Raw genomic sequence first — 27887 nt, 5'->3', positions numbered from 1 at the left:
ATCAAAAATAAATTTTGGCACTCTATTTCGGCGCGAAGCTATAGGCATTTTTTGATTGCGGTCTCATCAAACTTAAAGCTACATTTTTTTATTTGTTCGTAAGTTAGAAAGTCGTGTTCATGAGATAGAAAGCCAATTTTCCACGTGACAATATAATTATAGTTGTTTATTTTAAATATGGAGTGAAGAGTTGTTGAAAAATTCAATGGGTCAAACTTCCTTATTTCGAAGGCGAAAGTCCAAATTAATTTGATGCAAAAAAATGTTACTAGCTTTGGTAAAAGGACTAGAACCAACACCCCAAGGTCCAAAAAAATTAGTTGAATGACAGAAACACAAGAAAGAGCTAAGTCTATTATAGGATTATTTTTGTGACATTCACAAGTTCACCTTATAGACTTAAGAAAGTTCTCTTCACAAAAATAGGAACACCTAAGGAAGATATTTGAGGCAAAGATTGTGAATGCAAAATTCTATTTGAAATTGCAGTTATTTAAACTCAAAATGCATAATGGGGTATCATTGTCTACACACATAAATGATCTAAAATCAGTCACAAGGCACCTAGAGGAAATTCATAAGGCAACTAGAGGAAACTGACGTAAGAATAGAAAAAGAAGATTCTAAAGCTATTTTTTAAATAACCTATCATCAAATTATGATAATTTTATTTTCACTTTAAGTCAATTTTCCTCTGAATCGTTAGAAGAAATGATTGCAACACTCTTATCAGAAGAGAAGAGGATGGAATTAGGTCATGTAGAAGACAACTCACATGATAAGATGACACTATTTCAACGGGCAGAGTCAATAAAAATAAGAACTCGGTAGAATGCTTTTACTGTCAAAAACATGGACACACAACATTCAATTGTAAAACCCATGCAAGAGATCTCTTACATGGGAAATTAAAGGAATCAACAAACATAGGTACAATTGAAGACTTGTCAAAGGCCAACATTGAGGACTTCTCAGATTGTGACAGCAATAATCAATTTAATATTGAGCCTCTGATCCTTTTCTAAATAGCTCTCATTTGTAGTATTTATTAATGTGTGTATGTGTGTGTGAGAAGAAGTTAGTTGAATAATTGATTGTTGGATAAGCTCTTAACGTAGACAGGTTACCTATATAACTGGAAGTGTGCATTTTGGGGCATACTACTAGGATGGAAACTTATCCATAAGATATTCAATATCTCATCTATTCTTTAGGGCAATTAAGAAATGCCAATTCTACAAAGCTTCTCAACGATAGTCAAAGGCGGGTATGCTTCAAATGTAGATCAAGTGGTCGCTCGTGTGGTGGTGAAAAAGAGCAATGTCTCCAAGATCATAGAGTGAACGTAATAACTAATGAAGACCATATTAGACTTGTGTGATTTATGTGTAATTTGTGACTTATGTAATAATGTAAGAATTAAGGGGGTCAACTTGGAAATAATGGTTACTTTAGAAAATAGTTAGAATTGGTTTGTTGAGATATTTTGTCAACAACCAATCCCTAGTTTAGGAATTGTTAGATATGATAAGCATTAGATATTCTTTGCAGTTGTGTGATTAAGATGTAATAGAAAAATAATCGTGTGTGCACACCTATGCTTTCTTTTTAAAAACACAAAAGAAAACATCCTAATCATACATCGAAGGAGCCATCTTCTCGGATTGAGCCATGTAGAAACAATTCAAAAGCATTTTACCAAAAAATAGGTGCACTCTAAGTTTAGATAGGGCATCAGTAACCCTATTTTGTTTGCTTAATACACGAACAAAAGAGATATCTCACAATAATGGAACGATATGCAATATATAGTCCATCCGGTTATGTAGGAGGAGAATTTGGAGGGAGTTCTGACCCAACACCCAATTAGTGATCGATTTAGAGTGTTAAAAATCTCGATGGAAGCAATTTTGTGCATTTTCGAATCCCCCAATCTCAGCCCTGAAATGACAAGTTATCTTGTCATTTATAGGTATTGAAGTTCTCCGGCACACACCTACCTTTTATGGATATTATGTATATTATGTTTTCAAGGTGATTTTGTTTTTGATAAATTATAGACTAAACTCACTTCCTCATAAAATATTGAATCCTTTTAAAAATAATTTTGGCATGTTTTTATGCTTTGAAAAATAATTGCAATAACATTGAAGACAAGCAACGAATTCGAGTAATGCTTTACTATTATTTTTGGAATGTCTATACTAAATTTCCATTCACAACTCACAGCTCGGGCACGAATGTCTCTATTAAATGGTTTGAAAGCATTCTATGCAATATTATTTAAACGACATTAAAACATTATGTTTTATGAGATTTACGATTGTGGACAAAAGTATCTCCCCTAGGTCGGTGGCTAACCCAGGAAATAGAGAGACAAGGAACTCAATGATTTCCCTTAAAGTAAATAGATAACAGAGTAGGGCCTATCTAAAATCCTTCACATACTTAATTCCTTCTTTAGCTTGGAATCTCTAATTTGAGCTTCAAATACCAAAATTAGAACTTGCAAAGTTAGACAACACAAGCCAAGAAACTATAAGATCTATGTCCAGTATCATCTAAATACATCATTCAATAGATCATCTTGGTATTGAAATATATGAAATAACAACATAACATATAGGAAAAAAATGAATTCATTGCATTAATATAAATGGAACGAGATTACAACCATAAGTAGCAGTTGCTCTGGTAGAAGAGATACTCCAAGTTGTTGACTCATCCATTCCTTGTCACAACATCCACCTCCAATCACCTTAAATGCATGAGATAATAGCCACTCAATGCAGCAGCATAAGGGCATAATCACTTCCAAAATCCAACCCCAAACCACATAGAAGGCTGGGAATATATAGAGAAGTAGGGTAAGTTGGGACTTCTTATCCAATTACCAATCTAGCAATTGAGATCCACCATTGATAGAGGGATACACTCAAAGCATAAGTGGTGAAAACTAAAAAGAAGGGTAGGATAGGGCCCAAATGTTTTATCGAAGGCAAGTATTTAAAACTAATTCTAGAAACTCCTAGAAGTGTAAGCTTCCATAATCCCGATGATTCTCCCAGATTTCTAGAATCAAAGCAATTACAAAGGGGAGCAACCTGCTTGTGACCAACATAGGCTACAATGGAGCAACCTGTAGGTGATCATATCCCAGTAGGCATAAAGGGAGTGTTGGTCCTAAAACTGGCTCAGATGATGTAGTTTAGGGCTGAAATTTTTGGGATGAAGGGAACATGCTTAGGGATTTCTACAAGATAGTGACAGAGGGGGAATAGAATGTTGATTGATCCCATTAGGAGGCTCACTAATCAAATGTGAAAAAATATCCTATAACAGAATGCCTCATAAAGCTCAAAGTCAGAGATGATGACTAATGATTGAAGTGCTTTACCTTGTAATAAGTTGGGATCAAGGACAACCGGTGAGATTCATATGTTACAATACATTTACAACATGTCATATTTGTTTGCTGAGGGAGGCATACCCATACTCATCTCATAAGCTAAAATGACATGTATAATGATTAGAATACACATCCACATATGCAATTGGTGGACCTAGGATTGGATGACTATTTATATGATCATGGCCATCATACATTGTGATGTTGTATAATCCTGAAATTGAAGCCCAGATGGAAAAAACTAGAACTAGGGTCTTCTATCTTGTTCACAACCAACCAATGTAGGACTCTAACCATGCGAATCAATGAGTTGAGGTTGAACATGGTAGACACCATCCGATTAAAGACCAATGATGTAATATGTTAACAGATGTGAGAGAAACCACCGATGATGTTAATGGATTTCAAGGTAGTATGCTACAATCCGTACGGTGTGAGTAAATGTGTTGATGTCAAATGCTACACAGAACCTTTCAGTCGAAGGCCATTAATGTAAACTTGTTGCTGAGAGTGAGGAAACTTTCCATTGATGTCTGAAAGAAGCAAGGTACCAAATGTGTGTTTCTATGTCAACTTCCTGGATGATGTGTTGATTTTGATAGGAAGCGACCCATCGTAAGAGGGTCTTGATGTATCCCCCATCAATGATATGAAACAGGTATCATGATTGAGACAAAATTATTACAATTATGCTAACATGGATCTGGATCAGGAAAGGCAGACATGCAATGAAGGCTTAGGAGTTATTGAAGAAGATATGAACTAAATGAATTTCTTGAACACACACGATGCACTGAATGGAGTTGGCAATATTGACCCAAAACTGAAATGGAGGCTCTAAAACGGGTACGATAATGAAAAGAAAAGAAGATTACCCAACCCAATAGCCATGGAGTTGAAGTGGAAGACTGTCATGTTCAAGAGTGGCTCATTGCCATTAGCAAAATGGAATCTCTTATTTCCCCAATATTCACAACCATACTGGTCGATACCTCTTTATTTTCTATCAAGATTAAGGAGGATAACATATCCTTGATATGGACGTTCATCCTTTTGGTGAATCTCTCTGAGTATATTTAAAGAACCACGGGGAGGAGTGGTTCAGACTCATCATCATAGATGAGTCCATCATTGTTTGATTTTTTTATGAGTACAACGAAGGTAAAACTTGACAAATTTTTATTGTTTAAAGAGTTTGAAAAGAGGCGAGAGATAATACTCTAAATATCCCTTTTTGTAGGCAGTCCCTTAGGTCTGAAATGTAGAAAGAAATACATAAGAGAACCTCTTAGCCATGTTTTACTAGAGTATTGCTTCTTCATAGATAGTCTATCTCAATCCAAAAAAGTGTTAAACTTATACTGAGTAGACGTCTTTTCATTTACTTTTACTAGTTGAAAAAGACAAGTGCTCGAATTTTTTTTCATATTTTTAGAGATAGAAAAGAAATAAAAGAGGAATTCTCCTGGAGATATGAGTGGTATAAAGTGTAGCAACTAATTCTAGTCATGATGGAACTACTCAAAACATGCAGAGGTCATGAGGCCGGCTAATAAGACCACCCATTGTAGTTATTCCATAGGAAAGGGTAAAAACCAAGTGAAATTGTATGATCGGCCAAGTAGATGGTGATGATGGAATGAAAAAACCAAGGCTAATCTAAAACAGGCTGATAAAAATGGTAATCACGAGCGATAAAATGGGAATCGTTTCATTTTTACAGAATAAATAAACATGGGAAACTATGCTTGAAATAATTTTGCATGCCCCCATCATAATGACTCAATTTGGGGTACATGCCCTTAAGTTTCTTTTCATTCACTTAAGTAGATTATTGGGTACTAACGGGTGGATGGAATGAAGGTTCATTTATGAGATCAAGTGAAATACCTAACTGGGAATTTACGAGATGTAATCAAAGAATCAAATTATAAGGGGATATATTTCTTCTTTTAATGACCTTGACACAAGAAAAGAATTATTCTCATGGGAACCTAGTTTATTTTTTAACGAGGTTAACATAGTAAAAGAACTATCCTCATAGGAGCCTGTTTCATTTTTTAACGAGCTTGACACAAGAAAAGGAACTCTTCTCAGGGAAACTTATTTCATTTTTACGGATCTTGACAAAAGAAAAGGAAATCTACTCCAAGACCTTCTTTCATTTTTTAAGGAGCTTAACACTAGAAGAAGAACTCTGCTCCAGGTCTTGTTTCATTTTTTAAAGAGGTTGATGCAAGAAGATGAATTTTGCTCTGGACATGATCATGGCTGCCCCCAAGAGACCATGTCTTCCAATAGGTTCTCATCAGATGGGATAAAAATTCTCTAGAAGGGATATATATATAAAGGGATCCAATGGAAATTCCAGACTCCAATTCCCCCAGTAAATGATGCACTACATCACCTACTAGATCATCAGTAAACACGGGCATGGAACAAGTTACCACATAATTAATCTATGGCGGGGGAGATACCTCTTACATATAAGGACCATTTAGGGAAGTTGGTTGATGGAGAGTTAAATTAGGACCATTGAACGAGAGCTGGTCAATAGTCACAATTCTTCTGTCATGCGAGAAACACATCACATGAAAGAGCGAAGAGACAAGAGCTCCCATGACATAAACATAGTCATGCCCAAGGAGTAAACTAAAATGCAAATGCCCTTGGATTACCATCATATTGATATAGAGAATTCGCCACCACCCCCCCCCCCCCCAAAAAAAAAAAAATTAATAAGAAATTTAGGAAGGTTTCCTAATGGTTGACTGGTTTTTTTGTTAAAATCTAATAGATGTTGGGTAATGCGCGCAAGCTATTGAGAACCTAAATATTGCCAAGTAGTTGAGGACATAATACTAACATATGAACCTTCATATATAATTTTTATAGGTACAACCACATTATAATCCTGTACTATGATCTGAAAGGGAATGTAAGGAGGAAGACAATATCCTGTCAATCGATTCCAATCAAAGGAAGTGACCATACTACTTGGAGGGGATACATGGGAACATGAGAACTAAGGGAGGATCATCCCTCTATATCATGGGAACGAGAGTATTTCCCCTTGAGTTCATTGGAATCTATAGAAATAATAAGAACCTCAACAATATGAAACTCACTCTCTACAAGAAAGGTACGATCAAATTAAGGTGGAACCAAGTCAACTATTTTCTCAACCGATGGTTATCCAGGAACAAACTCGTGGGAGAAAGCTTCTGATCAATCGCTTCATAAACTAGTGGAGGATTGCGAGAAAGCTTTTGGTAACCAGCTGCAAGTCGTGGCTAAGAAGCTCTAAGGTTTTGCAACACTTTTGAGGCTTCATCCATTAAAGGAAAAAGGTGAATAGAATGATTCCGTTCACATAACTTACAGGGAAATTTGACTTTACCCTTTTTCCCATGGAGCTTACTATCACTAGTTGAGGGTTTGTCACTAGCATGATCTCTAGAAGTTGACGACAAAGGTCAATGTGAGCCTGTGGACCACACTTATAATACCTTGGTAATACTAGGATAATATATAAGAAGGTGGTCACCCTTGTATAACATGCAACATAATTTAAGTTTGTGGGGCTGATTAGAATGCTTGCTCATAATATTGGCATCCATAGCAATGGTTTCTTGGTTTCCCCCTACTTATTTTTCTTCTTTTTCTTAGTACTTCTATTCCTCTTCTTAGCTTCTTGGTTACTCGAATAAAGACTTCCACTAGGCGTAGAGGAAGACAGGGATGAAGAAACACTAGGTGAATAAGGAAAAGAGTCAACTTTAGGATCAACATGAGGTTGATGTTGTTTGGGTGGAGGAGAGGTCGGATGAGAAGTAGTTTGGACATTCGAAACCATAGGGGTAAAAAAATAACCAAACTAGAAAACCAATGGTAAATCCGGGAGGGGACAACGTTACCGTAGAAGGAGCACCAATATTTCCAAAAGAAGGAAAAGGACCAAGATTCCTGTCAAAGGGCTTCCCTTGAATGGTAGACTCCAGAATTGTTTCCATTAGTCTCAATCTAAGATCCAATAAGGATTTGTTCCATGGAGAGGATGTTGTTTCATAACCAACTAATTGATTTTAAAAATTAAAGACACAAAAAAACAAAGGGGTAACTAGGAATAAACATTATCAAGCAACCGTGAACTACAATATACACCTTTTCAAACCAAGGACTTAATGCACATGTAGTAAATCTCCCCGAATTATATGTTTGGTGTGTCACAGTACACAAGAAAACCGAATCAGTGACCTATGGATGGATAAAAACCTATAGGTGACTCCCAAAATATAATCGACGGTACATGGGAGTGAATTCCATAGTAGTGTGGTCTAATGGATAACCATTTGATGGGAACATTCAAAAATGCTTTACGTGGGTGGACCTCCACCAATATACTCGAAGGTACATGGAGTAATATCCTATACACACATATGTGGAATGCGATTTCACCCTTGGTATGCAATGCTAGCAAACAACCACAACTCCTACGTTTAACGATATCAGAACACGTCTCTAGCCTAGACCTCTAGATGTTTGCGTTAATGTTACAAATTATCATTAGGTTGATTTAATAAATTTTACTCTTTATCTTTGATTATGTTTTAGTTTTGGGGCTCACCGGGAATGTCACCTAAATAACCTAAAATGAAAATATAGCTTGAGAAAATAGAAATTTTTTCTCTTTCAATCAAAATATAGCTAAGGAATGGAAGGAAAAATCAAGATGTTGCACACAATATCCACAAAAAAAGATGCAAGATTCAATTTCCCTTTTCGATGCAACTATTCCTCTGCTAATGTAATGCAAAACCTTATGGCAATGCAAATTTTTCTTTTCACTACACTTAATTTTCGAAATGAAGAAAACTAAGATGCAAATTTTCAATTACTGATTCAATTACATTTTCTGTAATGAGGACTAGAACAACAATTCATTTAAGTGATCAATGATAAAACGAAATCATTTTTCAAGTGACCAAATGATGAGAACAAAGAAAAATAAAAAACAATTGTTACCAAAGGAAAACAACACAAATGCAAACTAAATGGAGGCTTTACAAAGACCAAAGGACACTCAAGACTCAAGCAAGTTTAGATGGAACTACACTGACCAAAGAGAGGCTCAAGAAACAAGGAAAAAAGTGTACAAAAATAGAGACCAATGCTGGTGTATAAGAGGCACTATTGCATTGCAACGTTGGTGTAGAGTGGGCCGAGGTGAGGTGTAACTCTCTTTCAGAGCCGCTGGGGAAGGTTTGGGCTTGGGAAAAGAGATTTTGACACAAAAATTGCAAAACATGCTCAATGAAATCACTTCCTAGGTCTTTTCTTGGTTGGATGATACAAAAAAGCTCTATCAAGGAGATAATTAAACACAATGGGCACGTAAACCACCAAGGAAATACCTTTTTCCCCAGTGGAGTCGCCAATTTGCTATATGATATTTACAATTACAGAAAATGTATCTCCCCTAAGTCGATGGCTAACCCAGACAGCGAGAGAATAAACTCAATGCTTTTCCTTAAAGTAAATAAATAATAGAGTGAGGCCTACCTGGAATCCTTCACACACTTCACACCTTCTTTATCTTGGAAGTTCCAATTCCAGCTCTGAATTCCAAAATTAGAACCTTAATAGTCACATAACACAAGCCAAGAAACTACGAGATCCATGCAGTATCATCTAAGTAATTCAGTCAATAGTTCAACTTGGTATTGAAATATATGAAATAACAACATCACATATAGGAAAACATTTAATTATTTGTATTAATATAAATGGAAGGAGACTACAACCATAAGTAACAGTTGATATTCTAGAAGAGCACCTCTAAGTTGTTGACTCATCCTTTCCTTTTCACAATATACACCTCCAATTAGCCTAAATGCATGAGATAATAACCACTCATAGCAGCAACATAGAGGAAGAATCACTCTCCAAAGGCCAATCCCCAATCACATAGAAGGACGGGAATATATAGAGAAGTAGGGTAAGTTCGGAGTTCTTATCCAATTACCCATCTAGGCTTTGAGATCCACCTTTGATGGAGGGATAGGGTCAAAGGATAAGTGCTTAAAACTCTAAAGTAGGCTAGTATAGGATCTGAATGTTTTAACAAAGTACCTTTTAGAAAATCCTAGAAGTGGAATCTTATAGAATCCCAATCATTATCCTAGATTTCTAGAACCAATGTAGGTGCAAAGGGGAGAAACCTCCTCATGACCAATGAAGGCTACAATGAAGCAATGTTAGGCCCCTATACTACTAGTGTAACCCTTATTGTTATTAGTACAACCCACTTATTATATTGATGTACCCATGTAGTGCCTCTATTGTTATTATTGTGCCCTTACATTATTATTGTTATGTCGGCTATGATTATGTTATGACCCCTTAGACTCCTATATATAGAAAGGAGGTCTTTTCATTTGTATCATCCAAGAATTTTTCATTTATGTAATGTAAAGGAGGTTTCCCCCTCGCAGAGGCTGAATTCTAAGGCGTTGATCTATCTTTTCTATCTTTTCTTGAGCTGGTTTCATAACAAGCAACCAGTAGGTGATCATACCCCAGTAGGAATACAACGAGCGTTGGTCATAAAATTGGCTAAGATGATGCAGTTTAGGGTTAAATTTTGGGGGATGAAGGGAACATGCTTAGGGCTTTGCGCAAGATGGTGACAGGGGGGAATAAATAGGATGTTCATTGATCCCATTAGGAGGCTCACTAATCGGATGTGCCAAAATGGCCTATAACACATTCATTTATCAAAAAAATTTAACATCTACTATGGTAGGTTAAAATGAAGAACAGTTAGGAATTTTTAAATTAGAAAAATATCCAATATATATAATTATTATTTGTATTTTATTAAATATAAATATAAATGAAAAATTATTAATTAAATTACATCCTCTTAACAAATGTATTATATTATTATTAATTAAATTTTAATTTCTTTTTTATTTATCTAATCTCTCTCTTAACAATTACCTTTGTTGAGATATAAATGTTACTGTCTCCTAGATGTCATGATATTTAATTTCATTGTCTTCTAGGTGTCATAGCCGATTTTGATTATCTTGAGTTTAATTGAGTTCTAGTTTAGTTCCACTGTAGTCATTTATTATTGATGTCTCCAATGTAATTCTATTTAAGTAATTTTGAATGATGAGAAAAGTTGTTAGCTCCTTATTTAGTTTTATGCCTCTTCATTTTTTCCTCCTCATGGTATCAATGCCCCAAGTCACATAAGACTCCAGAGAGAGCATTGTGTCATCAGAGGTTGAGGACAAAACGCCAAGGATCCTGATGGAGAAATTGCAACAACAACTTGACTTATGCACCTCTGAAGAGAGAGAAGTGTGTCACTTGCACACCTGTAAAAAGGCCAAGTTCATCACTTTCACATCCCAACAAACAAAAAAAGTGCCCAATAGTCATGGATATGGGTTATAAATTAATAATTTCATATATTGGATTGTGAATGTTTAAAAGGTGATGACTGATGATACGTAAATCATTTCGCTAGTTTCAATTGTGGTTATTTATCCTTAAGAATCAGTGGTTGCAATGTGTGCTAAGTGGACTATCCAAGATATTAATATATTCAATGATTGTAACAAATATTCATCGATATAAGTTATTGATTTACTCTATAGAGAAATCCAAAAATAATGGCTTGTACAATTTAATGTCTTATTGTTGCAAAAGGTGTGTTCACCAGCCTAGCATAAGGGAGATGTGTCATTCCTTCCATGCATTTGATAGGTTCCAATTTTAAAATGAAAATTAAATATTATTTAAATAAAAAAATAATGATGGTTATAATTTAAAAAATGAATATATATATATATATATATATATATGAATTACAAGACATCAATAATCATGGTCGACTTCGATTTGACATGTGCCTTTTTTAATATATTAATAATATATTCTCTAAATCAAAAGATAATGTTGTATATAATAAAAAAATGAAAATTAATATACATATTAGAATCCAATACGAAGGAGATCTCCCAACCTTTCTTGAGTGGGACCTATGACTACGTTCTCCTACTCTTCAAGCCTTATAAGGAGGGGCTAGATATGCCTCTTTGAATTGAACCATGGTGAGTGAGAAAACAAACAATGCTCCTAACCACTTCAATTATCAACCCAAAATGTGTGCTTACATAAACTTTAGCATTCAAATTTTTGAGAGTAGGTGGGCTCTTTGTCTTAGATGTGACGTTAAAACTAGATTATTGTTATTATTATTATATAAGGCTAAAAAATATGAATATGCTATAGAAAGTAATTGAATAAGTAACTTCTTATCGTTAAAATATTGTGAGTAGTCTCACTTTTTCTACATCTTGGTTGTATTTCAATCAGTTTTGTTTGAACTCTAGTAAAGATTTTTTGAAATTGAAACTTTAAGATATATAGTCTACAAAATCCAAGTGCACAAGAGGATTCTCAAGGTATTGAAACCGTTTATGCATTCAAAAATCCAATTTAGACCTCAAATATATTTATATAATGAAAAATCCATTTTATAATATGAAACATGTCACATCATGTGTTTGTGTATACATACACAAACACACACACATGAATGCATATCCATCCTAACCACAGATCTACCAAGCACTAACTAGAGGTACAATTTTTTCTTTTCGAATTTTGCACACCATGATAGTTTATACTTCTTGTCACTTTATATATGTTGATAAAATTGATGTATACTGGTAAAATACTAAATTATATTATGAAGAAGGTTGTTTTTCTTCCTATAATATGGAAATGATTATTTTGGATTAGGAATGGTAAAAGGAAAAGTGTAGTAGCGGTTATTTGAAATTCAAATCATAGAAAGTATGTTAGCATTAAGTATTTCAATAATAAAAGTGTTATTTAAAGGTATTGAATCCATTTTTGTATAAAAAAATAGCATTTTAATAATCTATTTTACATCAAATTTATTTGAATCCTATAACATAGATGAATGTATACTATACGATGTGTAACATTTCTAAATTCCAATATAATTTATATACAAATTTATCATATTTATATCTTAGCCCATAGCATGATAAAATGTCCATGAGATTTAAAAAATGTGAATGAAACTATTAAAACATATATAGGACAATTAAAACACTTGAAACACAAAGAAACATTCAATAGTAACATCATAATATTAAAACATTAAAATAAAGCTAGTGAAAAGAATAGTTATATTTGTAAGAAAATGCAAGACCAATTACATGTATTTTCCATTCCATGCAAGCATAGACCTTGTTTCTCTACATATGATTCCATAGAAATGATGGTTGCTATGGTGGTAATTATCCACTCAAGAATCCAACAAATAGTAAAAGCTAATAACAACTAACTGATACAAAAATCCCAATACACAAGTTATATTTCCCCTTAACCTATGAAACCCAAGGAATCTAATCACCTTATCCACACCATAGTGTAATCAGGCTCTAAGGCTTTGGCACAATTTTTCTAAGAAATATATGTATTTTAGAGTCTTGGAATTCAGTTTCAATAGGGATTCTCAAATCCATATAATTTTATCGTTTGGGTAATTTATTCCAAAGATATCTTAGATGTAAAATCCTAATTCTTGATGGAAAAAAACTCCCTTATCTCTTATTATTTAAAAACAACCCTCTCCCCACTTTAGAATTACTTTCTCAACTATATATATTTGACTATGACTACGACTATTCCCAAACATGATATTTATTTGGAAATTATTTTAATATCTATGTTATCCAAATTTCTTATAAAAAATAATTCAAAATCACTGGCACAACCAAATTAGTAAATGTGGTTGATATACATCAATCAAGATCATTTTGATATGTTTATTGAAATATAAAAGGTGGAAAATTCCATTGATCAATGTATATCAACAACATTTAACAATGTTGTTGTGATAGTTGATGACCACTAAGCATGGGAAAGATTACGACACTATGGTTGATTAGGGCTAAATCTATTCAAGATATTGCTAACAATTGTTTATTACAATTAACGTATAGTTGATATGGATGACCATGCTTATCCAGGTGGAACTATACTTGAATATTATGGATTGTGATTGATAATAGTTGACAATACTTGACCATATTTTTCCATCTTTAATTATTTGTAATGATGGTTGACCATTGTTTACATTGTTTTGGGATGACGACCATGGTTTTACCATGTTAACCAAGGGTGAACATATTTTGGAAATTTTGGCCATGGTTAACCATAGATATCTATGATAGACTATGGTTTCCCATGTTGAGAATGAATGGCCCTGGTTGGCCATGTTCAACCATGGATACCTAGGTTTACCGTGTTGGATCATTATAACGATGGTTGGCCATTGTATGCCATAAGGAGAAGGAAGAAAATCCATTCTTAAAGGTTGACTATTGTTAACCGAAGATAACCATCATTAATCATGGTTAACGAACGTTAACTATGGTTGGACATGGTTGACTATGGCTAGCTAAGGTTGTTTATGGTCAAAAATTCATGACAATAAGTGACAATATTTCACCATGTTTGACCATGGCTGAGTTTGTTTCACCAAATTTGACTACAATTAAGCTTGCTCAAACATGGTTGACTATGGTTAACATTTCACTGACTATGGGTGTACATAGTTGATCAAGGTTGTTAGTGTTTACCTATATATGGTTTTGGTTTACCATGGCTGACCATCATCTCCATGTTAACTATGGTTGAATACATTAAACCATGATTCCCATGGTTGAACAGTATTGAACAGGCAGACCACATGGACCATTATTGATAATGGTTTAACCATGTTTGACCTTAATTAACCATGGTTTCCCTAGTTATCTATTGTGTACTATGGTTTGCTATCATTTACTAAGAATCACTATGGTTTATTGTGGATAACTAAGTTTAACTATGGTTCTATATGGTTAACATATGGGTGACTAAGGCTAAATAAGGTTTACCATTGTTGACTATGACTAACCATGGCCGATGATGGTTGAAGAGGGTCAATCACGGTGGATAATTATTGATGATGACTGGACATGGTTGATAAGGGTAACGAGGATTTACCATGTTTGACTAAGGGTTGATAAGAATTGACTGTATATGACCATGGCATGCCATCAGTGACAAGGATTCACAATGATAGACTATCATTAAATATGGTTGACCAATAATGATCATGTGAAACATGGTTGACCAATATTGAATTGATTTTAGATTGGTTGACTATATGGTTGAGATCGTTGGCTATGCTTGACAAAATGGTTGACCATGGATGTCCTTAAATGATCATGGTCGCCATGGTTAAATATGTTGACCTTGGTTAACCATCGTTGACTTGTTTCAAGTGTGGTTGTATATGGTTGATCATGTCCTTTATGTTGAATATGTTGACTATGATTAACTATGTTGACTGTGCGATGATGTTGACTATCATTAAACATGTTGCAATAGTTGACCAGTGTGACCATGATTGGCCCTTATGATATTAATATTTTGCGAAAATGTTTGACTGTGTTGACAATGGTTGACCATGTTTGGTAGAGACAACTACATTAATGTATATCAACCATGGTAAACCAATAGTATAATGTGTATTCCATATTTTGTTCAATGTGACATTGTAATGATGTATATTGTTGACCACTTTCTGACAACATTTATTGTTCATCGCACTACAACATCATTTGTTATTGTACACATTGTGATGATGTTTATTATTCATCAGATTGTGATGAATTCTATTATTTGTGACACTACAATGGGATTTATTATTTGTCATATTACAATGGTGTCTATTGTTTTTGACATTGCAATGGTTGATGATGTCTAACCATGCTAGAAACAGTTGATGACAGTTAACCATGGTTGACTGAAGGATTGACCATAGGTGACCATGGGAGATTATTGGTGATAAGGATTGATAATGATTATTAATTGATGACTATGTCTAACTATTAATGAACATGTTAACCATGTTTGAGTATTGTTGAAATGGTTTGAACATGTTTGAATATTGTTTAATGTCTTATCCATGTTCAATGACAATAAAATTATTCGATCATGAATGTAATTATAAGAGCATGGTAAACTACGATAAATTATGGTTAACCATTGTTGATATGTTTCAATCAGGGCCAAGTTAATTATACTTAACATGGTTTTCCATTGTTAGTTATGGTTGACGATGCTCAAACATAGTTAGCATTGTCAAACATGTTTATTTATGATCAACCATAGTCAACCATTAACAAAAAAATTCAACCAGGTGAGTATAAGTAGGCATGCCTATTTATGGTCAATAAGAAAAAATAATAAGCCAAGGTCAAACATTGCTAAATTATTGTCTACAATGGCCTACATGGTCAACCATGGGCAACATGGTTAACCATAGTCAACATGGTCATCCATTTTTTAGCATGATTGATTATGATTGAATTTCATGTCCATGTGTGAACATGGTTAGCTTATTTGACCATGGATGTGGCTATGGTTAAGTATCATTAATTATGGTCAAGTATTATTAGCTATGGATAAGCATGGCTAACCATGGTTATTAACATTTAAGAGTAGATGATGGGGTTGAGCATGTTCACTATTCTTGAAAAAGTGGTTGAGCATGGATATCCATGGACGACTGTGGTGGCTATGGCTAACTATGATGATTTTGGTTAACCATCATTGAGTAGTTTCAAGAATGGTTGACTTAGGTTGACTATCTTTGACCAAGTTGACTACGGTTGAAAATGGTTTATCACGTTTTGTATGTTGAATATGTATAGTATGGTCAATTATGGTTGATCATGTTTTCTATGTTTCATATGTTGGCTATGGTTAGATTTTTTGAGTGTGGTGACTGTGGATGACTACGTTTATTATGTGATCATATTGACTATGGTCAACCATGTCACAATTGTTGAACATTATGACTATGATTGACCATTTTGACCATGTTTGACCATATTCACAATAGCTAACCATGTTTGAATATGTTTGACAACGAATACTATGCTAATGTATGTCGACCATGATCAATCCATAATACAATGTGTGTGATATATGTTTTTTAACTCATTGCAATGTTCTTTATTGTAGGTCACATTATGACAACACTTATTACTCATCACATTGTGGCATTGTTTGTTGTTTGTCACATTGCAATGACATTTATTGTACAATGTATTGCAATGATGGATATTATTTGTCACACTGCAATGGCATTTTTTTCATCACAATACAATGAAATTTATTATTGGTCACATTTGGCATCGTGTGTTATTCATCACATTACAAATAACATTAAAATAAATAAATTTATATTGGGAATAATATAAATTTAATGTTATACTAAAGATATATTATAGTACAATAAATAAAAGTTATACTAAACAATAAATATGGAAACACTAAGATATTGAATAATATTAAAATTAAATATTCTATATAAATTTATTAATGTTAAAGATATTAACTTTAACGAGTCTATTAATTTCTATGTGTTTGTTAACTTTGTGCATGTGTAACATAATGCCTACAACTGAATATGGTTAGAAATGATGTCAATGTTGACTATTATTTATGAGTGTTTATATAAAAATGATTGTGATTGACCATGATGCCCATAGTAACCATGGTTCACCATGAAACCGATGTTGACTATTCTTAGTGTTATAACGCATCGACCATTAAAGTTATGAGTTCCAACTTTTGACATTGTTTTACCACAGTTGATACATTTTCCATGGTTAACCTCTTCGTCATGGTTGACCATGTTGTCTAAATATAACTATGATTAACAATGGTTTTCTATACATAACCATGTTTGGCCATGGTTGGTTATGTTTACTCGTGGTAGGTGACGTTGTTGCATCATTGAACATGGTTGACCATCATGACTGTGGTGGACAATGGTTGACCATGTTTAATCATGTTGCATATGCTTGACCATGTTGTCATATATGGTTTTGTTAAGCACATTATGTTTGTTGATTGTTTTTTTCACATTGCCATATTGAGATAGATGAGCAATATTGTAATGTCATATTATGTTTCTCATATTAAAACATTGGTACATGTTCATGACATTGTAATGATGGGTGTTATACATATGTTGGAATAGAGGATTTTTTATGTCATAATATGTCAATAGGAGATTTCCATCACATTTTAGTGTTGGATATGTTTTTCACATTGTAATACTAAGTTTTCTTCAATTGCAGTAAAATGTCATACGAGTGAAGTTTGAAGGATTATGTTAAATGAGAAGTTGGATATTCTAATCACAATGTCATGTGAGGAAACGTTTGTCACTTTGTGACATCGAGTTTTTTTGTCACATTACAATATCAGCTTATTATTTATTTTTATTATTAATAGTTTTATTTTTGTTAAAATTAATATTAATGTTATTACATTAATATTGATAATAACATTGATGTTAGTAATAGAATTTCTATTAGACGATTTGTTACATATGATAATATCATTATATCAATGTTATTTATAGTGTATTTATGTTATGATTTGTAATAGCCCCCTATATTCCTATGAATACTATTTTTAGTAGTCGAACTATTGTTAGTAATGGCATGGAAGCCATAATTAATCTTTCTGGAATAACTGTGATGATGTAATTAACTAATTTGAATAATATAAAAATATCACTTTGGAGAACTAACTTGGAAAAGAGCAGGTGAATGAATGAGATCACTATTCCAATCCCTAACCCAATATGAATGGATAGGATGGAAATAAAACTTTCCCAAATCACTCCTAAAAATCCATAGGAGCAAATTTATGTGATTGATTAGATGGTGAGAGAAAAATCTAAGAATATCACCCAGTGTGGGGGAAACATCACTGGAATGGGCGAATAAAGCACCCTATTGGAAAATACTAGCTTTAAAGGAAAACAATAATCCATTAAAAGGAAATTAGGAAAATCCTATGCTATGGGGATTGGCAGAACCCAAAAAAATGGGACGTCGTTATGGAAAGTCTGCTAGGGGAAGTGAGGCATAGCAATGCTTTACCAGAACAAAAGAGGTTTGTTGTTTCTGGGCGAAAGATGATCTCAACATGGGGGATAACCATAACATAAGGTTCATGGTTGGAAGGCAAATCGTTCTTTCCAAGTTATTTGGGTTGTTACTGTAAGACGTTACTAGATAGGAATATGTTCTAAATTTTGGTAAATACGTTCATTGTGATGTACTTGAATAAACCTAATGATATTCTATGAGTGAAAATTGATAATTTGGCTAGAACATAGGTTGATGTTTACTTATGGTGAAGACTTTACCATTTTTAACAAGGTTGGAGTACCTTCTGGTTTATTTTTCTTTCCATAAAAAGATGCAGAAAAATTAGAGGAATTTAATTAAAAACTAGGAATATAAAAGGATTAAATTACAATAATGGAATGTGATGAATTATCTAATCACATCAGAAAATGATGAGAAATGCAGTTGTATATACTGACATGTATTAGTAACATCTAGACTTGGATATACTATAATAAATTTAAGGTATATTAATATCACAGTTGGGAAAGGGAATGAATGTTGTTAAAGTAAAATCGATCGACATAGCTACCAAGTGATGACTTAAATTCATGTGCAAAGTTATAAACAAAGTCTAAACATTTTTTTAAGTAAAATGAAACCCTATATTTACCAACTTTAATTTATTATGAGACTAAAATAAATTTCAATAAATGTGAGTTGATATTGTTAATTATTGCCACCTAGGGTATACAAGTGATTCAGGAAATATTTCTGAGGTTGCTTGTCTTACTTAGAACAAGAATGTGTTTAGTTAGAGACATGAATAACGGTACCAATGAAGGGTCGAAACGTTTTGACACCACTATGGGCATGAAGCAATTGAAATACAAATTTGTAATGCTTCTGGAGACCAGGGAAACCCAAAAATAATGATTCTACCAAAGGAGAACCTATCTTCAAATAAGGAAAGAAGGACGATTTAAATTGATTTAAAATTCTGAAAAAGCATGCTTGTTCTCAATCATAAAACCGTAATGAAAAATTGACAAATTCTATATAAAGCATGTTCCATATCGTCCAATCCATATACCTGGAGAACAGGGATGGAAACCACTTAAAAGAAATAAATATAGGTACTTCAATCATTAGAGTAAGGTAAAAAACCAAATTTTCAAGTCAAACATCACAAGTTACAAGTCAAGATAACTCCTATAAAGAACTACGAGTGTATGGACAAGTATAATTGTCCACAATGCATCAAGCATACAATAACATATTGAAGATCGATTCACCTTACAGACAACACAATACAAAGGGCTGAATATTTAGCAAATACAAGAATAAAATGGCAGGGGTATGTTGTAGGCACATAAATGCATTCATCGATGTAAACACAATAACAGTGAATACCATATGAAAATTATAGGTAAAGAATAACGAAATTTACTATGACTATATTCAAAATTTAATGTATGGAACCAAAAAAAATGGTATTGTTTGGTGTTTAGCACCTTAACCCCAACTGAGGGGAAAGGAAAAGAGAATTAGTTCTTCCATTCAGCTGGAATGTCATATATACACTCTAATTATAGAAAAACAATTTGGGGAATAGATGGTTGCTCTGAAATTTACTGACTAACGAAGTATTCACTATTGAAGAAGAGGTGAACACCATTGTTGGGATACTTGGTAGCACCAACCTGGAGAATGTGTCGACACACGAATCTTGTAAAGAGAGAGAAAATGAGTTAGTGAAGGCCTTACGAAGGGCTACGACGACACTATGAAAAGCATGCGTTAGTGGGTCAAGACTTCTTACCTGAAACTCAAACAAAAGAGACCATCATTGGAAAAACAAAGGTCAGAACCGAACTGGCAAAAGGGTTGTAAATGGTTCCATGAAAGATTCTAAAGTGGATAAGGGTAAATGTGGTACCTATATAGCATGGGTGTGAAAAGAACGATCATGGTGGCGCCAAGCCCCTGTTCTGCCATTTACACATACATAATTAACCATAAATGTTAGGGAAGAAAGAGATAAAAATAAACCTACATAAAATGATTACAGAAGGTGTCATTCAGAGGGATTTTACCTGACAATCGACTCTTGTGAGGAAGTGGAGTCGCATAACACCGTTGGTTTAGAAAACCCACCAAGGAAATCGAATAAACTGTGCCATTGAAATGCCAAATAGAAATAAATTAATTAGGAGTCTTTGGGGTCACTAAGAGAAAGAAAATGGGGATACTATTAACCTTGACACCATAGGTCTAACTGTAAAAGAAAGAAAACTTACCAAAATGGTGTCTTCGATAATATTCATTCTGCAGTGATGTCGCCCGCATGAATGGAATAAAAACTCCACAATGATGAACGGAGTTAAAACAATGTTTATACTCCTCTGTCCATGTAGAAAGAAAATCACTTGTATAGTGTTAAACCCACACATCCTTCAAATAGTAAATCCTGGCAGGAATATGAATAAAGTACTGAAATATTCCCAAACAACATATGGGTAATGTGGAAGAGTGACACTAAAGGATGAATTTACCTGGAAACAGACCTCTGCAACCGACTGCGCACAACTGAGATGATCCAAGCTAAGAAAGATTGCAGTGATGTGGAGTTTGCATCCAACGTATAGGGTATGCGTTGAGGGAAGGTTAAAGGAACCACTCAAAATTGGTACATAGAGAATTCCCACACCCATGGTCCTTGGCAACGCATTTGTAGGAGGAAGACTTCGGCCAAAGAGAAAATGGGAAGACGGAAAACCGAGTTCTAGAGGGAGGTTAGGGTAATAAAACGAAAACACGCCCAAGTTGTAATTAGGGTTTGATTGGGCTAATGAGCATCATCCGACTATCTCAACCTATCTGGACCATTCATGTAACCCTTGGCAGGACACCCCATGAAAACCATGTGACCAACAAATGGAAATGGACAACTGTAATGGTGAGTGTAGAGGGCACAAGTGCCAGGGGTATGTTGAACACGTCAGATTAAGAACCTTAGAAGCCAATGGGTGCACACTTGGGACGGTAGGGAGTTATGGACATTGTTGATCATAAAGTCAAAATGTTATAGGAGTGGTGCTTAGTAAATGGTAAAGCAGTGTTAGGCATTACCAATCACATGAATAATTGTAAGGTGGGTATTGATTATGTAGTACAAGTAGACATATAGCATAATTTAATCCAATACATAAAACATACATAATAAACCTTAAAAATAAACGAGTTCCCAAAGTAGTATGAAACTATTATTTCATGCATGAAAGAGGTAGTATAAATAAAAGCTATGGAAGTTACGAATTGCAATGGCAAGGCAAAGAGTAGTGGAACGAGAAGGGTAAGTAAATAAATCCACATTTCATGCTAGTAAGAGGACCATATTGGGTTAGGGGATAAAACAATTAATCTGAATCTTACCACTTTACATGATTTGGAGTGCTTAAAGGATTCATGGTGAAATAAGTTAAGTAAAGGGAAATGTAGTTACATTAATCTCACTAGGTTGAATTTTTTTAATTTTTTTGAGTGCAAAGGAGATATGTTTCATATGGTATCAAAGACCAAGTTTAACACTGAATCTTGTTTGGACCACTATAATTACTATATATATATATATATATATATATATATATATATATATATATATGTATGTATATATATATATGTGTGTATGTATATATATATATATATATATATATATATAAGATATATATTAGATATATATATCTTTTATTTTTATTTGATCCATATACTATAAGTGTTTATAATATAATGATGTTGTGGATATAAGATACATAGGTACAACAGATTGATGCATTTGAAAAATAAATCATCACCTCCAGTTATGTCTGGAGGGGAGGTACTATATGTGGAGCTGGGAGGGGAAGGCACCACCTCTAATCCCAGCCCTCAGATTGTGGAGGATATAAAGAATTTATAACAAGAATTAGTGCAGCTCAGAATAGAAAATGAACAACTATTAAAGGAATGTGAGGACCAAGAGTGTATGATAATAGAATTAACCAACAAATTCAGCTTTAAGATTGCAAAACTAGAAGGGTTGAAGCATAAGTAGGCAAAGACAATGCCGAAAAAATATGAAAGTTTTGAAGAATCTAATAAAACAGATTGTAAATATGATAAGGATAAGAAAAAGAGGGAATTACATGGAGAATTCCATAAAATTAAACCCCCTACCTTTGACATGGAATGGGACAAAGATGTTGAAGCTTGCCCTTTGAATATGGTCAAATACTTTCAAGTGTATGAATATGAAACCAACTTGAAAGAAGGATTGGTTATTTATCAGGTAGAGGGGAAATCCACACTATGGTGGGAGGAAAAAAGAATTATACATTTATTGTATCAGAGAACAGTCTCATGGGAGGAATTTGAGAAAAAATTTAAGTCTTATTATTTGAACGAGAGATTATAATGATCGTGAAATTTTTTTCCATGACTTAAGGTTAGGGTAGCTTACCATGGACGCGTTTGTGACAAAATTCACAAACTTACTCTGCTATGTGCCATACAATAGAGAGGAAAAAGTCAAGCTACAAAGATTTTTGAATTGTTTAGCAGCAGTGTATAAGGAAAGGATTGAACTCAACAATCCAAGGACTATGGATGAAGTAGTTAGGAAAGCCAAACTTTGCTACCAACATTTTAGAAATCAGAATTAAGGTTCCAGACCATGGAAGAATAGAGACAAAATGAAAATGGGGATGAATGTGAAAATATAGAAGGTTGCATATCTAATTTTTTTTGTGAAAGATCATTAATGAAAAAATCTTAACAAGGAAATCAAAATTAACCGTCACAATCACAAACGGGATCAAAACCCATGGAACTGAGTAGTAAAAATGGAATAGGAGGTAAAGAAAGGAGCCACTAAAATACAGGGGTTGTGGTGAACCGCATATGTTAAGGTATTGTCCATAGAATCCGAGAAAAATTTAGAATAGCCAAGTTGTACATGAGGCAACTACGGTGAATGATGTGGCCAGAAATATTCTAAGGATTAGTGCGATGTTAGAAGATCTGTAGGCTAAACATCGATCTACAATGATTAAGACTGAAGGTACTATCCAAAACCAACTTGTGTCTATTTTAATGGATCTCGGGGCTAGTTTAAGCTATATTAGCCCTCATTTGTGGAAAAGTGTAAATTGCAGTTAGAAAATTTTCAAAATTCTTGGTTGGTACAGTTGGCCACCAGTACAAAATGAAAAGTAACACATAAAGTAAAATAGTGTACGGTAAATTTAAATGGATATTCCACATAATTAAAAATAAATATCCTTCCCTTAAGGTCATATGATATATTAATTGGTATGGATTGGTTGGTATAGTGAAAAGTTGTTATAAATTGTTTAGAAAAAATTGTAAATTGCATTGACTCACAGGGAAAACCATTCTTTAGACATAGTTACGAGAGAATCCACAGTAAAACTTATTTTCCATCAACGTTTCAAATCCCAACTTGGATCCATCATCAGGACTACTTGAACGCTTGATAGAAGAAGAGCTAAATTGAGGGATTTAAATAGTAATGAGGGGAGGAGATTAAAGGATGAGATGAATGTTGGCTGCCAAAACCATTCTTGTTAAAAGGAAAACCAAAACTAGTCCTAGTCAGAAAATATGCTCTTTACAGTTGAAAATAATAACAAGGAATGGATTCCAAGTTTATATGGTTCATGTGGAAAATGATGAAAAATAAACATAAACAAAAATGTTAGAAATTTTAAATGTAATAAGAGAATTCTATGATATTTTCCCAGAGGAAATTCCTCAATTACCCCCTCATAAAGACATAGATTTCTCTACTGACTTAGTGTTGGGTGCTACGCCCGTATCTAGAGCTATGTATAGAATGAGTACACGAGACTGTTAGAGTTGAAAATGAAGCTACATGTGCTGTTAGAGAAGGGTTATATTAGAATGAGTGTGTCACCGTGGGGAGCTCTGGTATTATTTGTCCAGAAAAAACATGGCACATTTAGAATGTGCATCGACTATAGGAAGTGGAATAAATTAAACATAAACAACAGATATCCCCTACCCAATATTAACAATTAGTTTGACCGAGTGAGGGGAGCAATTGTTTTCTTAAAGATTGATTTGCAAACTAGTTATCATCACTTACTCATAAAAGACGATGATACTCAAAAAACAGCCTTCAAAACGTGGTATGGTCATTATGATTATGAGGTGTTACCTTTCGGTCTCACCAATGCACCCGAAACCTTGATGTGTCTAACGAATAGTGTATTCCATAAGTATCTTGACCACTTTGTACTAGTTTTCATTGATGACATCCTAGGGTACTCTAAAAATGTAGAAGAACACCAGGAGCATCTCATATTGGTGTTACGAACATTAAATGAGCATTAAATTTATGTGAAAATAGATAAGTGTCAGTTTTATAAACCCAAAATTCAGTATTTGGGACATATTATATCTAAAGATGGGTTGGCAGTGGACCTTAAGAAAGTTATATCCATTATGAATTGTCCTATACCAAAATATGTATAAGAATTTTGCTCATTTATGGGAATTGTTGGGTAATATCAAAGATTTTTGAGGGATTTTCAAAACAAGCTTATCCCATTACCTCCCTACAGAAGGAGGGAGTAAAGTTTGAATGGAAAAACAATTGTGAATAAAGTTTCGAGAAATTGAAGAAAATGCTAACAACTCGTATTTTAAAAATAGCAAATCCAAATAAGGAATTTATAGTATGTACAAATGCCTCTTTGGAAGGATTGGGGGGGGTGCTACTGTAAGAAAATTCTTTCATAGCTTAAGAGTCAAGAAATATGAAAAACAATGAACAAAATTGTGGTGTATATAACCTGGAACTAGCTGTTGTAATACATGCCTTTGAAAGTTTGGAGGCATTATTTAGTAGGAAAAAACTTTGCTCTAGTAACTAACCATATCAACCTAAAGTATTTTTTTAGTCATCCTGATTTAATTGTGAGATAAGCAAGGTGGTTAGCATTCCTTAGTGATTTTTAATTTGAAATAAAATATATCGAAGGAAAGGCAAACAAGATTGTTTATGCACTAAGTAGGCATGCTCATTCCTTGATATCAAACTCGGGATGCATCGTAAAAATAAATTTTGAAGAACATGTGAAACTAGCTGTGCAAAAAGACCTTAAGTATCATGAAATGCAGGTGAAGATACAGCGGAAAGGAATTCCAAGGTATGCTTGTTACAAATCCATTTGGGCACATCAATCCCATCATCTAGATCAGTGTTTTAGGGCTCATCAAACCCTAATTTCAGTTGCTACATGCCCTAAAAAAGTCACCCCTTTGAATGCCTCCTTCCCAGATAGTTCCATGACTTGAAGACATCCATAAATAGCCTCTATAGGGACCAACGTAGGTAGGCCCTTGTAATGGTGCACTGTAGAGCAGTTAAGCCCATGCCAGCATGCTCTGTAGAGCACTTAGGCTTCCTTTCACCTACGCTGGGCGAGATTGAGCGAAATTCACATAGGGTTTGGGGAATATTCTTATCTTTTGGAGTCATCTAAAAGGTTCCCTCACTTATCAACTCCTATGAGCTCAAAAATGGATGATGAATGAGTTAAGTTGCATCCTATCCTGTCATCCCTTCCTCCATGGAACTAATTCTAAGTATGGAAGGCCATTCAATGCCACCATTTATGACGAAATCTCCTTCATCTTCCTATAAATTGACCACTCATCTATGTGATCAGAGGTTGGATTATGTTGATTTGTAAGGAGATAATGTTGTTATGAGATTTGGCTTTGAATCAAGTATTATAATGCTACAAGTTTGTCATGCTTTTGATGTGACGTGGATGGGATCCAAGCTGGAGGAATGGCTTTGAATCCGACACAAATGGTTGTAATTCCTTCTTCTATTCAATAAACTTTTTTAACCTTTCTCCCATATGTTTGTATTGTTTTATAATGCTTATATGTGTGAACTATATCTGATTCCATTCACTTATATTCAATAGATCTTTTGCTTTGAATGATTCTTTGTTTTCTGTTGTGTTTATAGGTACTTCTCAAGCGTATTAGGTACGGGAAGGAGCGATAGGATCGATCCAAAGGAGACGAGAGGAAAGTAGAACTACAAGTATGTCTTCTCATCTTCTCATATTATTTATTGCTTATAGGAAAATACTAAAAGACTTTAAACTGTTGTTCTAGATATAGCTACATATCTAGGGAATTATCATTTATCCATAGATACGAAATTCTCCAAAACAAATTGGTGACTCCACTAGGGAAGATCCTCTTTCCTAGTAGCCTATCCACCTCCTAGGACATCCTTGTAGACCTTACTTGTGTTCATAGATTGTAATTCAGTTCTTTGGATTGAAATTTTGGTTAAAACTGTGTCAAATTGCCTCTTGAAATGGCTCACTGTCACCAGCACAGGCTTGTGAGGGACACAGTGTGCTGTAGAGTACCCTTGGCTTAGGGACAGTGCTCTGAAGTGCACTGTCTCCCATTCAGTGCTACATTGATCCTCCTAGGTTTAGTTTTCCACCTTTGGAAAGTTTTTTTGCCAACTTTTATCTGTTTGTTTGTTTGTTGATTGATCAGTGAATGTTATGTCTCAGAGAACAAGTTTCTATCTCCTTGACTAGCCCTACTTTGATTTGGTTGATTAATGTTTCTTTAATGTTTTTTTTGTCATTATCAGTCTATAGTCAAAGTTAGAATATAGCTAATTAATCTTCATTTGAAAGAAAGTGTCATAAAGTATTCTTTTCCTTCGAAACAGAATTGTCATAAAAGTCTTAATTCTTATGAAAGATTGATTGATTGTATGTGCATATTTCCTTTTGTTCATATTCACATTAAGGAAATCGAAAATAAATACATGCATGTTGCATTGAAAAACTTTGTGTGTGCTCATAGGAATAGTGTAGGAAAATTGCATTAGATTGTGCTCTTTGCTCTTTGATTGAAAGAAATCTGATTGCTATATCCCTAAGCAGTTAGGATTTTCATTGTTAAATTGAATGGAAAGAATGCCTATCATGATAGTTCCATTCCTAGGAATTTCAGAATACATCGTGTGGTGAACTTGAAAGGAAAATTCCTAAGCAAGATCAAGTTAAAATTAACATCAATTTACCTAATGGAGCATTATCATTAACGAAAACATTTAATGGTTCTAGGCTAGAGACGTGTTTCGGCGTTGTAAAACAAAGTAGTTGTCACTAACTTTTCTGCAATACATCCCAAGTGTGATACCTCATTCCACGTACGTGAGTATATCATAGCTAGTCCACGTAACTTCAGGAATATAGGGCGGTGTTACAGTACGTAAAGTATATGGGAGTGCTCTCACTATGCGGTTTTGAATTAGATAGCGCTTATACAAATTGGGCCTCCACATACCTTTGGTTATATATGGGAGGACA

The sequence above is a fragment of the Pinus tabuliformis genome, chromosome 6 (assembly GCF_031772625.1).
Source record: "Pinus tabuliformis cultivar Carrire ecotype Pingquan chromosome 6, CPIR1, whole genome shotgun sequence".
Classification (NCBI taxonomy): domain Eukaryota; kingdom Viridiplantae; phylum Streptophyta; class Pinopsida; order Pinales; family Pinaceae; genus Pinus; species Pinus tabuliformis.
Note: the sequence above shows the minus strand (reverse complement) of the source record.